This window comes from Mytilus galloprovincialis, chromosome 12, assembly GCF_965363235.1.
Source record: "Mytilus galloprovincialis chromosome 12, xbMytGall1.hap1.1, whole genome shotgun sequence".
NCBI classification, from domain to species: domain Eukaryota; kingdom Metazoa; phylum Mollusca; class Bivalvia; order Mytilida; family Mytilidae; genus Mytilus; species Mytilus galloprovincialis.
In genome coordinates this window covers 39293582-39307449 of record NC_134849.1, presented here as the reverse complement: position 1 = coordinate 39307449, position 13868 = coordinate 39293582, and the positions used below count along the sequence as shown (strand labels likewise).

Below are 13868 nucleotides of genomic sequence, written 5' to 3'. Positions count from 1 at the left end.
AACTTGTACTAATGGTGTTAGTTTCCTTTTGACACATCATGATTTAAAAAAGGTAGCTAACCAAAGAAACGAGTTATGCAATGTATTATGTGACGATCTGTGTTTTAAGACGCCGTTTCTGTGCCCTAATTTATCTTGAATTTTGCATGTGATTTTAAAGAATAGTGAAATGAGTGTTTCTGATCATCTTTGTGTTAGTAGACTGAAGTCATTTCGTTTGAGCGTTTTACAGACTCATTGCGATATGATTGTCCGTTTGTATATATGGTCACATAAATTGTCTGTTGGTCGCAGTAATAATTTCATCCATATATCTCTTATGTGTCTTCTTCGTATGTGTGACTTATAATTTTGTTGTAATCATAAACTATAAATGAATACGTGAAAAGAACAAATCGACACGGTTTGTACATGCGCCAGTCCATGGATATGATGATAATATATCCAGAGAAGATATATACAATGCCTTTATCAAAACCAATTTTCTACAACAGTTGTGCCACCCTGATATCATTTAAGCCATTCAGTCATCACAGTCATACTACACCTCCTCCATTGATCAACAATGCCTCAATGGTTTCTTGTTTTACAACACACCTGTTTAGTGATTTAACATATGTTTTTGTAACAATATACTGTTTCCGTGTATTTTAATTTAGAAGAAAGTGTATGCGGAAATGTGTTTAATTCCTGAAAATAAACACACTGAAGGCACCAATATATTTCAGTTATACCACCAGATACATGTATATATCATGTATATCATGTATATAATGTATCACATCTGTATTATTCAAGTGTAAACGGTCAGTACACCTTTTTAAAGCTATGATTGTTGTTATGAAATATAGAATGTAAATAAAGGTAACATTTGATTTATCGTCTATAAAATGTAAAAAGCGATTTGTGAATCATTCGGTATTTTTGATACAATATCCTATCTTATTCATTCATCTTTTGGTGAAACGTATGCAGATGCTAAACTTATAATACATATAATGTTATTGAGTACACTATTTCCATTTAAACACATAGTTTGGTAAATAACAGGTTAAAGCATGTGTAATACACACTATGACTATTTAAACGGCTGATATATTGGTATACTCATATTACACGTTCAATATATAAAATGTCCGTTATCATTATACATGTATTTATTGTACATTTAAGTTCACTTCAACATAAAATCACATATAATGTTTGATTTTTTCAAATAAAATCTTTTAAATACATAAGTTATCGTCCTTGATTTAAATTTAGAATATGTTGTCATGCGATACAGTCAAATGCTACCTGTGATTTTTATCAAGTGCATAATGGCTCAAGTAGCGATTAAAACATGTGAAGTTTGCGTGAGTGCCCCTGGCTCACAATGATGTATAGACTGTGAAGAATACTATTGTGAAAATTGTAAGTTGCTACATAAAAGGCAGAAGTTATCGAGAAACCATCTGTTTCAAAAGTCTTCAGAGCAGATTCCGGAAGGTAAATCTAAATGTAATGAACATAAAGAAGAATTAACGTTATTGTGTAATACATGCAATGTACCGGTATGTACCAGTTGTGTGACAGGAAATCACAATGGGCATAGATTTTCCAAATTTGACGATGCAGTTGAGAAATTACGAGGGGGAAATAAAACGAAAATCCGTGCCAAGACATTTAATATCAGGTAAATACAAAAATATACGTTGTCTTTTAAATTGATACAGTTTCCTACAATAACCTTGCAAATCTCTAATGTGTCAAGGAAAACTTTTATTTTAAGATAATATATTAGAAAAAATTATTGGAAAATATACATAAGTTAAGATTGTCAGCTTGAAACACATCTACTCTCTGTCAAAAGATCTCCAATCAACACGCAAAGTAAACTGAAATGCTTTAGTAACGACTGACATGGATAGTGTTTCATGATTAAGGAAGCAGTTACCAAATAATACCTTCTACAAATGATTTAAAAACACAATCAAATAAGCTAAATTGCCCTTCAACTGTTCATACTTATCATCCGAACGCATGAGACGATATTATATGAAGTTAACGTCTTATACACAATATGGTGCCTAATCTAGGTACGATCACCATTGACTAAAAGTTGAAGTAACCTGATGTTACCCACATTTGCAGTGCTCTTTGAATAGTAGCTTTAACAAATTTAATAATTAAAAAAAAAAACATGTAATAAAAACGTCATATTAGTCACTGTTGTATTATACAAACTTTATATTTAAGAATTTCACACATCACAAGTAATCAGAATACTATTTACATTGATGACACATGTAATCATGAATTTAATAGTTTTAAATATCAATACACAAAGTAAGGATGATTGAATGGGCGACAACTCTCTGTAAAATGACACAGCTATAGGTCACCGTACGGTTTTAAACAATGAGCAAAACTCATACCGCATATGCAGGTATAAAAGGTCCAAAAATGACAATAGCGGAATCTTTAAACAGGCTATAACGCAGTCGAAGAATTCTTAAATCATATCTAAAACTATATTGAAAATGCCGATATAATCATGTTAGTATTATAAAACATATGATAACCGCTTCATTGACCATATTGATTACACGATAAATCATAACAGTATTTGAAATGATAATACAAGTACTCTTTTTACTATTTGCATTGATGAAACAAACATAATTTCAACAAGGGATTTGTGAGCATCAACATAACATACTTTTAGAAATGTCAAATTTCCGAATGTACATAAAAATTATTTACTTGTATGCATAATTTAAAATAAGACACATTTTAAAACTATAATATTTTCGTATTTTACTGTATTTTATTCTAATTAAAATATTATTTGCATTGAAAAATAACAACAGTTGTAAAAATAATTGTGTTGATCTTTACTAGAAAACCATTTATTCTTAATACTGAATACTTGACATGTTAAATTAACAAAACATCAACAGAATTCACAATGTACTGTTACACGAAATCACAAAATGTCTAGATGTAATATGTTTTCAAAGGCAATCATTTTTTTAATTTTCATGCAATTTTCAAACTCAAAATGTAGAAATACTGTTTTATAGGAATCGTTCACCAGTCTTAAAAAAAGAACCCCAAAGATGCTTATACAAATGTCGAAAGTGTGGGTAAGTTATTCGAATCAACTTGTCTTTCATATTATTATACGTACAAAACAAATAAAATACAAAATAACAAGATACCGCTATTTGTTCAAGCTACAAATGATTGAAATGAATGAGAAATCAGACAAACCGTGCACAATATATAATAAAGTATAGTATGATATAAAACTATAGTCATTGTATACCTGCGTTTGACGTAGTATTGTTCATGTATCGCTTTACAGTTACTACATCAATCAAATGTAAATGTGCGAATAGTTTAAAAAAGACTTTTTTAAGACAATTTTTAGATTGTGTTTTGATCATTTTAGCCGGTTTAATGGCTGTTTCATTGCAAGATTTTTCAAATTTTGAAATTGTTTATTTATAAAGGTTAAGATCAATGTGAAATATTTTCTCAAAGATTTTTGCTATTTTTTTTAACCCTAGACAATTTGTTAAATAGTCAAAATATGGTTGTGTTTTTTTTTTAACAACATTATATATTTATTCATCAAATATGCTTGTTACATTGTTACACCATGAAACCAAGCTTTTCTTGATGCATCCTGTAATATTCCACCGATTGCCCAGGTTAGCAATCAGCTGCTGGTATATATGTATATATTATAATAATATGTATAAATTTCTTGAAATACTATTATACAACATTTTAATACATTTATGTTTTATTCTATCAATCGTCTAAACTTCTTTTTAGTGACTTTAGTAATGGATTAAGTTTCATTGTTCTGTTTTCGTTGTATCTTTTTATGTATTCTCGAACAAAAATTTGATAAACATTTACCTTTGTCAATTTCTGATTAGATACATAATATGATTTGTATATGGAAAAACCTAAGATTGTTAGGAAATAATTCAGACCAAAATAATTTTTGTCAAAAATTTTATATCCAAAGACTAATTGCTTTAATGATACTCTAAAATTTAAATTTGATTTTATCATTAACTCATGAATACTTTTCCAAAATTTTTCTAAAAATCGACAAGAAATAAAAAAGTGGTTGTAATCTTCTTCTTCGTTACATACATTACATAGATTGTCATTCGTCTGTTTCCATTTAAACAATAATTGTTTTGTTGGTAATATGAATTGTAAAAGTTTCCATCTATATATTTTTAACTTATTTTCTTCTAAATAATGAAACATGAAAACATATAGTTGGTTAATACTAAGGTTTTCATTAGTTTGTAAAATACGCATCCATTTGCTAACACCAATTGATGGTTCAGTTTTATCTTTACAAATTGACTTATATAATATATTTGTTGAAAAATTTGAAGCCTCAATGTAATTACCTTTCCAGATTAGTTTCTGTCTAGGAATATTTACAATACTTTTAATAGAACTCTCAGACTGTAACATCTGAAGTCAGTCTTTTGGAATGGCTTTTTTTTAAATATTTATTTCTGCAATCCAATTACTCTTGCATTCTAATTTATCCAAAATAAAATGTTGAGATATATTGCCAGTGTCGTCTATAATATCATTGACAAATATCAAGTTACTCTTAATCCAATTTTCAAAAATAATAGTTTTATTTTTAAAATTAATCTGTTTGTTCCCCCAAATTACCTGTTTCCTTACTTCTGTGAAGTTGGTAGGTTTTTTTGTTTGTCCACCGCCTGATATTACCCAACATTTAAATACTTCTCTATAAAATTCAGGGATATGTTTGATATAGTCCAGAATTTTCTTCTTTTCAAAATTAATCTTAAAAATTAACCAATTAATACCAACCACGCTGAGATATTTTAATGGAATCAACTTCCAGTTTGAAATATCATTACTAATGAGTTTACTTACCCATGATGCTTTTAGAGACATAAAATAACTTTGTATGTCGATCATTTGTAACCCCCCTTCTTCGTTTGACTTTATCATGGTATTTCTTTTAACCTTATCTGGTTTACCATCCCAGATGTATTTATAACATTTACTTTCTATTTCTTTTCTGAATTTCTCCGGAACTGTACAGGCACTTGCCAAAAATGTAAAAAGTGGTAAAACTAATGTTTTTATAATAAGAATTTTCCCGATTAAAGTTAAATTACGTTTCCCCCATAAATGAAATAGTTTATTCATTTTCTCAATTTTATTCTCCCAGTTTAATTTTTCACATTCTTCTCTGTTATGACCAAAATATATTCCCAATGCTTTGACTGGTTTGTTTGTCCAATTAATCCGAACTACCTTATCTTTACTATTTTTCAGTTTTCCTATCCATATACCCTCTGTTTTATTTTTAGTCAAAGTTAACCCAGAAAATGATCCAAAAATTTCTATTTCATTCATAGCAGCTTTGATTTCTTTCTTATTACTGAGAAATAAAGTAGTATCATCAGCTAATTGTGAAATTTTAATTCTATGATTTTTATTATCTAGTTTAACGACGAACCCTTTGATATCTCTGTTTTTTCGAAGTCTTAAAGCCATGATCTCCACGGATAAAACGAAAAGAAGAGCTGATAAGGGACACCCCTGCCTTATTCCTCTTGAGTTATGAAATATTTCTGAAATCCATCCATTATTAATAACACAAGTTTGTAACCCAGTATATAATGTTTTTACCCAGTTTATAAAAGATTCATTAAATCCAAAATGTTTCAAAGTGATTAACATAAAATCCCATTCTAAAGAATCAAAAGCTTTAGTAAAATCTACAAAAACTATTGCCCCTTCAATCGAATAGGCATCCGCATAATCAATAATATCTTGAATTTGTCTCAAATTAAAACCAATAAATCTGTTTTTAATATATCCTGTTTGATCTTCATTAATAATTTTTGGTAGTATCTTTTTTTAAACGTTGCGCTAGAACAAATGACAATAGTTTTAAATCTACATTTAGTAAGGAAATTGGCCTATAATTATCTAATAATAAATGATCCCCCTTTTTGAATAATAATGTCAAAATACTAGTACGTTGTGAGTGCGATAGACTTCCTTTTTCATTACCAGTGTTTAAAACTTTGACTAGAAAATATCTTATTTTTTCCCAAAACATCTGATAAAATTCAACTGTTAGACCATCTAGCCCTGGTGCTTTATTTAATTTCATTGTATTAATAGCTGACGTACATTCTTCAATTGTTACTTCTCCGTCACAAACTGATTTGTCAACATTATTTGAATTATTTTCTAATTCAGTTTCACAAATATAATGTTCAACTAAATTTTTTTTTTGACATTTAGAACTGTACAGTTTTTCATAGTATTGTTTAATTTTTGTTAATAAATCGGCCTGGTCTGTTGTTATATTTCCATTTTCGTCACTTAGTTTATTTATCGACTTTTTTACCTGTCTTTGTTTTTCTAAACCTAAAAAATATGCATTATTTTTTTCCCCATATTCAACCCGTTTCTCCCTTGACCTAACCTGTGCGCCTCTAGCTTTCTGTTCGTATATCTTACCTATTTTTAGTTCTAAATCTTTTATTTTTTCGTCTAAATATGCATCTTCCCGTGGTAATGCATCTCTTAACTTATTTTTCTCTTCCAGGTTTTTTTCTAGTTCCCGACTTAATTCTCTGTTTGCCTTTGCTTTATTCTTACAATATGCTATGCTTACCTCCCTTATTTCTACTTTTAAAACGTCCCACAATAATTGACAATCGATATTATTATTTCCATTAGTATATTTATGAATAAGATTACTGATTATCTCTTTGTATTTTTCCTCTTTTAAAATAGAGTTGTTAATCTTCCAATATCCCTTACCTCTTTCTGACACACCAGTCCTAATACTTAAGAAAACGCTTTGATGATCAGTAGAATTAATTACAGCTGGTTTAATTTTACAATTTTCTACTAATGACTTAAAATCTGAGCCAATTTGTATCATGTCTATTCTACTTGCCTGAGTTTTATCTCTCCTCCGCCATGTATATTGTTCAACGTTTGGATTCAAACATCTCCAGATATCGATTAGTTTGTTTGATTTTAACATTAATTTCAAACTATTTACTGGTTTTGAAATCTGGCTATTTGGTCGTGTTGTTTTTCTATCTATAACATGTAAAGTATCATTGAAATCTCCCCCAATAATCGGTATACCGATACCAAATTCTTTTATATTATCACTTACCTTTTTAAAAAAACGTATTTCTAGATGCTTTATAATTTGGTGCATATATACATACCAACGTAAATATTGTTTCGTCAATTTGTATATTGAGCAGAATTTCTCTCCCGTCAGCGTCTCGATTTTCATTAATAACAGTAACATTTAAACTACTCCTAATTAAAATAGCGACCCCCCTACTTGCTGTCGTGCCATGACTACAGAATATATTAAAATCTTTCTGTATCGACATTTCTTTACTTACTTTTTCGTCAAAATGCGTTTCGTGCAAAAAGGCCATGTCACATTTATGAGCTTTTAACCATTCGATAACCCTCTCTCTTTTATTCCTATTGTTTATACCATTTACATTTAGACTACATACATTTATTAAATTTTTTTGAACCATATTGTGTTATCTAATTCAATTTTCAAACATGTTACATAAATAAAAATACTACACCGTGAAATATATACAATACTTCTACATAGAAGTATCTCTTGTTTTCTTTTCAACATAAACATTATAAACAATAGCAGAATACTACAATTAAAATGTGTTTTGAATCCGGCATGCGAATTACCACTAGATTTAACGATGTGATACACAGCCTTGTCTGTATGTTTACCTATCCGTGACCTTATTAATCTATTTAAATTCATGTTGAAGATAAGTTGGCCCTCTGGGCACGTGTTTTTGTTGTGTATTTTAAATAGTATCACGACTAGAAATGTTATGATGATCATAAATAATAACTGTAAAACTGACGTTTCTAATTTGGATATTAATTCATATATATTATGTGTATTGAAATTTCGAAACCTTTGTGCGTACAAGTATCCTAAAAGTGTTCGACTATCAGCGTTAAAGTGAATGTTTTTGTAGCGTATTTTTGCATTTGGATTTAACACGAAACAAGTCGACAAATAAGCGATATAAAGTATTTCAATATCTTTTGACGAACAAGTGAAAATTTGTACTTGGGAGCTTTGCAGCTGAGAAATTCGATGAGAAATTTGTGTATACATTTGTGTTGTGGTAAAATGAATTGCAACTAAAAATTCGTGTAAATATTGTAATATCAAACATTTCTGTGGTAACTGTAATGTAGTACAAGGTAAGACATTTTTTATTACTATTTTATAGTTATTTAATTTAGTTCCAGTATCTATAATGGATATTTGTTTTGATAGTCTTCTGATAGTTTTATTAGTTTCTATTCTTTCGTATTTCTTTAAAAAGAAAACACAACCGTCACGCATGCAATCATCGACTTTTTTTAATTTACACGTATTCTTGTGTTCATAGAGTGTTACTATAAATACATTTGGTAAAAACCCGTTTAATACAAATATTTTAAATGGAATCACATAATATTTTGGTTTACCATTGCACATGTTGCAGTAGTAAAAAATAATGGAATACAGAGAAATATTTTCCCTACATGTCTGATTTAAAGGCATACATAATTTGTTCAACTCGATTCTTTGTAGTCTACTTATAGCATACAACGTACACAGAATTAAAAATAACTTTGGGAAAAACCAGTATGTCAGCTGTTTGATGTTAAACACAAAATTGAACGAATTTACATACTCTATATCAACAAGACATAGTTTGTTCATTTTCTTAACCAGTCTTCCTGTTATCATTTTATATACAACAACATATAATATTTTGGACATCAGTCTTGTATTTCTTATTAAATTTGTTTCATCAATCATTTTTACTCTACATTTGAGCTTAAACATTTTTCTTTTGAAATTCTTTTTTAGTTTTTTTTTAGTTATGGTATATGTTAAAATAAGACACTCAGATAATAAAACAAACCAACAAAAATAAATATAGTTACATAGTAATAATCTTTTATGTTGTTGGAGGTCCATAAACATATTTTGAACTCTGCTTTTGAGCTGAGGCATTGTCATTGTTTAAATATTTTTTAATTATTTTTAGTATGATAAAAAAAAAATGTACTATATGGTTGTTAACAGTATTTTAAAATATAACTAGTAAAAGACACCATGCAGAAAAAAAATAGAACACCGTAAGCAATTGCTACATAGCAATCGTTTTTTTTATTTTTTTTGGAAGGCGGGGAAAGGGGGTAATACCGAATTTAAAGGGATCGACAATGGTCGTCAGATTAGAATAATCGAAGAAACAAATTGAATAGGACTTAAACAAAATATTTATTTTAATTCTTTATTAAAAGGCACACAACCTTTTATTCAAAGTTCTAAATGTTTTATTTGACTAGATATTGTTAATTACATTGCTTCACTATTGGATATGACTATTTACAAAATTATATATATTTATATATATATATACCAAGGGACTTAAAATGTACAATTGTTGAAGACCTGAAAAGAACACTAAAACCCCCCAAAGGAAAACATACACATTAATGCACAAGGAGAAATTGGGAAGGTATTACAATAACATATCTAAGAAGATTTGAAATGCTAAACCGATTTTAAAAGTGTTTTTTTAAAGATAGTATACGCTCACGCTGTTTTCCTTACACAAAATTCAGTATGGACGTTGTGATAATTGTAAGTTTCGATTGAAAAATGATTATTCTGAATTACTCAGACAAAAACAGAGGAAATTCCTCGGACACGTATATTACTAGTTCAATATGTAGCATTGGTTTTTGACAAACGATCTTACACACATGTCGGTATTTTTGCAGAAAACAAAATATATAGAACTTTAAACTAACTGCATAGTAGACGTAAACGTTTTTTTTTAAAGTTTTATTTTACAGAAATTACTCACTCATACATTAGTAATTGTAATATGTTTGATATCTTTTTTGCCCATTACTAAAAAAAGAAGACATTACTCTATTCAATAAGTATGTAGACAGAAGTAAATAGATTGCAAAAGAAAACACGGTCATAAGACATAGACATGATAGAGTAGTAAACAGATATTCAAATCCGTTTTATAGAATATGTTATATCATATAGGTATCAGTCAAATTCAATTAATTGTATTCATTCTTGTTTAAGGCATGAGGAAACTAAACCACGTTACATCTTGTAAGTATTTATATTTCTACAAGCAAATAACAATATTAAGATTGATTATTTTTTTCTTAAAACAAAATGCGAAACAGCTGTGCCTTCTATATACATGGGCCTTTGTTTTATTTCGTTACAACGATATGTATTCGTAATCTGCTTTATAACAGTAAAAAGTAACAGTAAAATAACTTGTAGTATTTCTTCACTCTTTATAGAAAGAGAGACACCTGATATTAACCGATGTTAATATTTCATAAATACACTAAGAACATCCATACTTAAAACAAAAACTAATCGGATCCATGTTAAAAATTTGCATATACTGAATTTTAATTTGAGTTTGATCGAGTCCTTTGTTCAAAATCAAACCCTCTTGTCATCGATGTAGTTGCAGGACTGTGTGAAGCTACTACATCATTTTACTCACCCGATGGACATTCAAATCTTCCAATTAACTTAATCCGTAATCCCTAATGATAATATGGTGTTACATCCTCAGAACATAACTAATATCATGCAATTGTGTACCACCTATATGTCTTATGTTGTTCAAATTTTTAGTAATTATTGTTGGGGATTTCAATTGAATAAGATGTGACTTACAGGGGATGGGAATAACGTTTTATACATTTGCTAACGGTATATGTATACTTGCATTTGTTTCAACGACTATTATTTTTACGAAAGGTACAATTTGCTCTGTTCTGTATTAATTTGTTGATGTCAATGTGAACATATTTTTGGCACCAAACACAGTGACAATATAATATATTTGTCTGCATATATATTTTGTAAATAAATATCAACCTGTTTCTTTCTCTAAAGAATTAGACAAGGTTGAATTATCAGTATACATGATATAGCATTCAAATAAAGCCAGTATTACAACCATTGTTAATTACTCAACGGCCGTTGACCACGAGCAAAGAAAACTAGAGATTGACATTACATTTGAAACATTACATATGTCTTCCTCAAGCAAACATGCGGCCATAAATCGTGATATTTAACGTCATTTGTTATTATACAACACATATGTTGCTGTTCCAGAAGAAAATTTAAGCCATTACAAAACATTGCTTCATATTTCTTTCATTGCATTCAAAAAATGTTTGAAGTTCATTAAAAACATTTCGAAATCTTTATTACAAACAAGCATAACTTATTCATTAGAAGAATAAAATCTGATAAACTGTTCTATATAGCGTCAATGTCAAAAATCAAATATCCGTTTTGCAATTAATGAAATGGCAATACACATACTTATACAAATATCATTGATGATGGTGAATAAACTAAAGTAACAAATTTTGTTCAGTGAGTAAGTAACAAGGGCAAGTTTGATTAAGATAAGTACTGTATTTATAATTCAAGCTGTAATGCAATGCAATACATGGAATATATATAGCAGTCATTATTATATACTCGTTGGCTGTGCTTACCACTAGCACATCGAACAGAAAACTGACACCGCAGTTGAAACACAAATCAAATACAGTAGAACAAAAACTTTGATCTCGACAGTATACGGCTCAATATTTTTGTCTCTACTTAAGACATATATGGATGTTGCTGTTCAAGTATTCAAAGCAACATAGATATCTGCTAAGCTCTTAAATATAGAAATCATTTTCCGGTTTGAAGATTGCAATCGTTATTGTTTACTCATCGACCGTTGACCACTAGCCAAACGAACGGAAATTGATACAATATTTGAAGCATAAAACCTCTCTTGTCAAACATATATAAGAGCAACAACTATAATGTTCGAAATATATGGCTCATAACGGGTGCTCACTACAAGCCACATACATGTATGTGACTGTTCAAGCCGCAAAGGCAGATGAAATTACTTATTTATCAACCCACCATATTTTATAAATCACAAATGCAAATTGAAATAGCTTGGTATTAACTAACTACTTGGCTGGTGGTACCCTTGGGAAAATAAATCTCCACCAGCATTGGTATCGACCCAGTGGTTGCAAATAAACTCATTATAGATACTAGGATTACAATTTTATATTGACGCCAGACGCGCGTTTCGTCTACATAAGACTCATCAGTGACGCTGGAATCAAAACATGTTTAAAAAGGCCACATAAAGTACGAAGTTGAAGAGCATTTAGGACCAAAAATTCCTAAAGTTTTACCAAATACAGGTACGGTAATCTATTCCTGAGGAAGAAAAGCCTTAGTTTTTCAAAAATTCAAAGTTAATTTATAATTATGAACATATCGATAAAAAATCAAGTCAACACAGAAGTGCTTACTACTTGTCTGGTGATACCCTAGAGGAAATAAATCTCCACAAGCAGTGGCAGCGACCCAGTGGTTGCAAATAAACTCATCATAGATACCAGGATTAAAATTTTAAATGTACGCCAGACGCGCGTTTCGTCTATATAAGACTCATAACAAACAAGCATTAACTGTTCTATATAGCTTTAATGTCTTAAATTAAATAACCATTTTGCATTGCATGATATGACAATACACAAAATTATGTTATCCATTAATGACGGTGTAAAATCTCATGTAACCATTTTTTTTTAAATTTCAGTCCGTAAGTAGCAAGTTCAAGTTTGATTTAGAGAAGTATATAGAATTGAAACTACAATACAATACACATTAGTAACTGTTAAATAAGGACATTATTTTCCCTTTCAAATATTACAATGATTATCATTATTATTAATTGATTGTTGACCACCACGAGCAAAACGAACAAAACAATGACACCATATTTGGAGCATAACATCAGTCTTGTCACGCATATAAAAGAGGAAAAACTATGATGTCTACAGTATATGGCTCACTATGCTTTTTCTCTCTACATAAGACATCGATGCAAGTTGCTGTTCCAGTTGTCAAGGCAACAACAATCATTGATTCATCAAAACATCATGTTTTACATTTTTCTGAAGGTATATAAAGAGCGCATAGCAATTTTTTTTATTCGTTTGTTTAAGAAGAGGGGCGAAAAATGCAAAGCGGGACAGTCAAACTGCATCCTATTAGTATGCCCTTTTCGAGAAAAAGATCAAACTTTCAAAAAGAGCCAAATTGAGTTTTCTGCAGAGTAAAATAATTACCCTGATTCAATATTATCGTCTAAACTTAAAAAAAGAGTGTTAATGAGAAAATACAAAAACATATATAGTGCATCACGTACAATGTTATGCTTTATAAGTCATTACTAATACGGTAAGATTAAAAATACACGTATATCTCTCCTACAAATGTCCTATGCTGCACAAAGCCAAAACAAATATATTTGAGATCAATTGGACAAATCTGTAGATTGGTTGAAGGTCAGTAAGATTTTAAAGTAGCGTTTTGTTTATTAACTTTCTTAAAAGTATATCTTAATAGTTAGATAACGCAGCAAAAAAAAATAATCTATGTTGAGCCACGAATAGACATGATAACTGTTCATCATTGTAACATGCATGTTGTACTTTACGGTCTGTTAAAATATGTTAAATTATCTAAAAAGTACAGTCTACCAGCAGCAATACTAAGTTTCAAATTTGAAGAAAGAATACACATGCCATTCAGTACGTCCTGCTTAATAAGTTGTTATATGAACATCCAAAATGTCCAATGATCTGTAATGTATTTATAAAATATTCAAACATTC

The 13868-nt window shown here is 29.4% G+C and overlaps 1 long non-coding RNA gene across 1 annotated transcript; it reads left to right on the top strand.

Moving 5' to 3' along the window:
* Nucleotides 1–1300: 1300 nt before the first annotated feature.
* On the top strand, nt 1301–13658 carry LOC143053513 (uncharacterized). Its single transcript, XR_012971387.1, has 4 exons — nt 1301–1675; nt 3066–3128; nt 10211–10240; nt 11544–13658. It is a non-coding gene; the product is annotated as an uncharacterized LOC143053513 (long non-coding RNA).
* The last annotated feature ends 210 nt before the right edge of the window (nt 13659–13868 follow it).